At 39.3% G+C, this 4328-nt stretch overlaps 1 protein-coding gene across 1 annotated transcript in view; it reads right to left on the bottom strand.

The window, feature by feature from the left end:
* MYO3A (myosin IIIA) overlaps nucleotides 1–2734 on the bottom strand; it is a 120600-nt gene extending 117866 nt beyond the window's left edge. Inside the window, exon 1 of the mRNA XM_008639318.2 lies at nucleotides 2422–2734. The gene's annotated coding sequence lies outside the window, so the exon portion shown is untranslated. The remainder of the gene's footprint in view (nucleotides 1–2421) is intronic.
* Nucleotides 2735–4328: the final 1594 nt, after the last annotated feature.

Below are 4328 nucleotides of genomic sequence, written 5' to 3'. Positions count from 1 at the left end.
GGTGTGGCTGCTTATCCCATCACAGCCAGTAAGGAAATCACACGGACAAGAAACCTTATGAAATTCTTCCCTGTGGGAAAATCATCAACAGAAACTTTTCAAACTCCAAAGTTGAACAGCCATGAGCCAGATATGCATAAGGACAAGAGGCCCCTTGATTTCCTTCAACCAAGCACTACTACTTTATTGTATAAAAGTTGTTGCCTTTTTTAGACTGTGCGCTGCATTATGCATGTAGGAATGTATGAGGGATAGTTTAACATCCTGTATAGACTTTATCTTTTGTTGCTGGCTGCTCCCTTCATAACTGTTCTTCCCCTGGCTGAGACCCTATAGAAATACAAAATGAGCTTCCTGGTTTTATGATCCTATTTTACTAATTAGAGTTGGAAGCACTAGCATAATAGGGCCTCAGCTGTAAAAATATCCATACCTTTTAGGCTCAAATCACTGCAGGAGCAACACTCTGCAAAAGCTTCCCCCTCCCTGAGCAAAGCTCTCATTGCTTTTAGTTGTGCTTGGGAGTGCCTGGTGCCCCACTGCCTTCCGGCTGCGTGTCTGATGGATCATAAGTCACATGCAGAAGCACGACAGTCTAATCCTCTGATCATGCAGAAGCTTGACTGGAGTGCACCATCAGAAGAAGACTAGAAGCCTCTTAGTGGACACCCAGGTACAAAAAGGAGTGATGGGTGTACTCATAGCTCTTCCAGGAAGAGCTTGCGGGCATCTGAGATGTGGAGCAAGGAGCTGAAAAGTGCTAAGACATAGGAACCAGAAAAAACAGTAACATGAGTGATTGGTTGCTATGTCCCCTTCCACTTCGAGCAGTGCTGTCTTAAAACCGCTGCTGCCTGCCTCGTCTAACTCTGGCTATCTGTGTGCCGAACTTACCATCCCTTACCTCTGAAGACCTGAAATTCCCTGTGAGCACTCCCTCTGTCAAAAGGGCCTCAAAGGTAAAAGCCCATGCTAGGGCTCAGCTGATCCACTTGGAGTGTTGAACACACTTATGTCTTCTGCATTAATTAATTATTCAGGTGAACTGGTCTGTGAAACTCCAAAAAATTCATGTCTGTTTCATTTAGGGAATCCTGAGCGGTATGGAAGTAATGGCAGCCTGTTGCTGCAGAAAGGGTCCTAGTTTAAACTAGTTGAAGTCACAACCAATGTCCAAGGCCTGTAGAGCTAGGCACTCTTCAAACAAGCAGGGAATTTCAGCCCTTAGGGAATGACAATCTATGTGTCAAATAGACACTGACTGTGCTGGAAAACTTACTCATGAAATGATTACGTGACATTCAGTGTCAAGCAGCCTAGCCACATTTCTCCTTTGCCATTATTTTCACTCCTTCATGTTCTTTTTCCATCTCAACATGCTTTGGCTTTTGCTCCTCATCTTCCCGAAAAATTACTGCTTTGCTTTTATTTAGAAAGCCTTTCAGATGAGGTTTCAAAGTTCTAGAGTAAATAAGGATATATGCTTTCTCTCCCCCAAAATAAATTTGAAAAAATTAAGGACAAGTATCATGTATTGACAGTATCCAGCTATATATATTAAAAGATAAATGAAGTGTGATCATCTCCAGCTGTACCTGGTATGAGGTTAAGTTGCAGTTAATGCCACAAGACAGCATCTATACTACACTATCTTTTTAACAGACTGTGATTAGATTAGTTTCAGACTTTCTCCTTGCCTTTCAACATAATTTTTACTTTCATTAGAAGTATTGGGGGTGCAAGTCTGAAAACTATTTTTAAATTACTATGTGACAAATATGAAAGCAGTATGAACAGACAACCTTTCAAAGCATCTTCAGCATTAGATCACATTCGTGAATTGCATTTAGAATGTCTTACTCTTCATTATTGAAATATAATGGACCCAAAACATACATAAGTAGAATAGACCTCTTTTACTCCAGAACTGATACATTCAGACTTACACATTCTTAGAAGCTTCTAATAACAAAACGGGGTGGGGGCTGGGGGGTAGGTAAGATGGTCTTGTGATTAAGGCACCAAATTAAGGCTATAATTTACTTAAAATAATATTTTCTATATTGTGAAAGATCGTACTACATCCAAATAAAGGCAGGATGAAGATAGGCAGTACACCATGGACCCTCCCTACAAAAGGAGGTCTTGGCTACTAGGCTCCAAATCCTGGGCAGAGCTCAGCCATAGAGAGTTTGTGGGAGCTAAGGCATATGTTCCTGCTTTTCATCTATTTTTTTCTTTATATTTGATTTTTTAATAGTATTCTACTCAAGAGGAGGTGTTTTGATGGCTAACAAGGTACATATGCAAAGAACAAGTGACACACAAAAAGATCAGCAGATAAATAAATGATAACTTAAGAAAATAAACAAGCATGCTTAACTAGCAGAAGACCACCACTGTAAGAATCAAAGAACTTACCTCTCTGGGGAAGTGCTTTTTGACCTCTCTGGCTGCTTAACTGAGCACAGCCTGTAGCAAATATAAGGAACTCCTCCCCTTTTGGTGTTTATTACAGAGAAGCAGTACTTCCTGCAGCACCTGAGTAAATATCCTCTAGGAAAACCACCACGGAGTTTGTCTACATCTAGCTCAGTATTCTTTTGATCATAAATACCATCTACCATAATGAATTATCAGGATGTCCAAAAGTATAAGTTATTTATTGAATGCATAGTTTTCTCTAAACCAACCCTGAGCTTTGCCAGATATTTTCTGTAGTTGATCAAAGAGCTCTGTAACCCCTTTTGAAGGTCTTAGATGCGTGATCCTTGTAATCACATTTAAGGGGCTGGTTAGCTCAGGAGATTGTTAATAGGATACAAAACCTTTAACATCCAACCCAGATCATTGCAGATGAAAAGCTGTGACTATTCAACAGCTTTTTCATGTCCCATGACCTAACTTAGTTCCTAAAGAAGTGTTTGTATTCTTTCAAATTTACAGAATGTACTTTTCAGACTTTTTTTAACTGCATGTATAATACAGAACATTTGACAAACAGGGAAATAATTTAAAAGCTCGGTGGTAATTATTGAATCCAATTAAATCTGCAATCAAAAGAATTTTGAAATTTCCCACTCCAAAACTGTCTTCACAGTCTCAACAAGCCCGTAAGCACAGGGGAGAGTCAGAGTAATCAAAAATTAGGAATTGCCAGAAAGTAGGAGTGGTTTAGGAAGCTGACCCAAAGCTTCACTAAACTGTGCCTCTGTCAGTCCCTGTCATTAGACCCAGGAGCTGCACATCTAGCACAGAAGTATTACCTTTGAGTGGTGATAGCCTAACTCATGCTTACTGATTCATATCCATTAGGGAAAAAAACCCATTACAACTAAAATGTACAAAGCATTGTGTTGAAATTTTCACGGCTATTTCTATTTCACAGGGTTTGAAGTAGCAAAGTTTTAGGGTTTTGCAGGTGTAGTTTTCCATCTAAGAAAGTCCTAAGTTAGACACAGTTTGAACTCAAGTCTCAAATTCAATTTTTAAAAAGTGTTCTTAATTTTTTCAAACAAAATATTGGGAAACAATATATTGGAAAATTTGGAGTATAAAACCTTCTACAGTTCTAAAAAAAATGCACTACAGAAGCTCAGGGACCCAGTGATAACTGCAGAGAACTATGCTGCAAAATGTGTCCTGGTGTCATCAGTTACTTAGAGAGTACCCTTATCCTTTTCTTGGAACACACTGATCACTAAAATAACATTAAAGGATTTTGCTTACGTGCAGTGATGTCAACCACTAAGAAGGTGTTGGGACATCTGAGGATTGCTGCTTTCTGCATACCTGGGGGTAATGTAAAGTGCCAATCTTGAAAATGTGCAGGTAAAGATCTGGGGTTGTGCTACTGTCATTTCCAAGTGTGTACAACATATCCCTCAGTCATGAAGCTGGCTTGAAAATTGTGGGATTAAAAAACTAAACTAAGCAATAAACAACAGCAGTCACATGGTAATATTGGTCATGTGGGTCATCCTGTTAGTCACCTAGTTAATACAGCAGTTCCCATACTAACTGCTTAGAGATTTCAGGTTTGGTACTCTACAGTTTTTTGCAACATCTTTTTGAATCAGTTGTATGGAGGGTATCCTGAAGGGTATCACTTGTATCCTGGAGTAGCAGTGCCTTCAGTTTGCCTTTATGAGATGCTGTGTGCATTTCTTTACAGTTGCAGTTCTTCACAGCCCTTGAAGGTTTAGGTGATCAGCAGTCTGACATTAAGTAAAATACCTATTAAACAAATACTGCTATTGACACTACTAAACACAGGTCTACTTTGGTATATAAATAGGACTGTGAATCTGTAAAGTATAAGCAGGATC

Source organism: Corvus brachyrhynchos, unplaced genomic scaffold (genome assembly GCF_000691975.1).
Source record: "Corvus brachyrhynchos isolate BGI_N302 unplaced genomic scaffold, ASM69197v1 scaffold167, whole genome shotgun sequence".
Taxonomy (NCBI): Eukaryota; Metazoa; Chordata; class Aves; order Passeriformes; family Corvidae; genus Corvus; species Corvus brachyrhynchos.
This window is presented reverse-complemented; position numbering and strand designations above follow the sequence as displayed.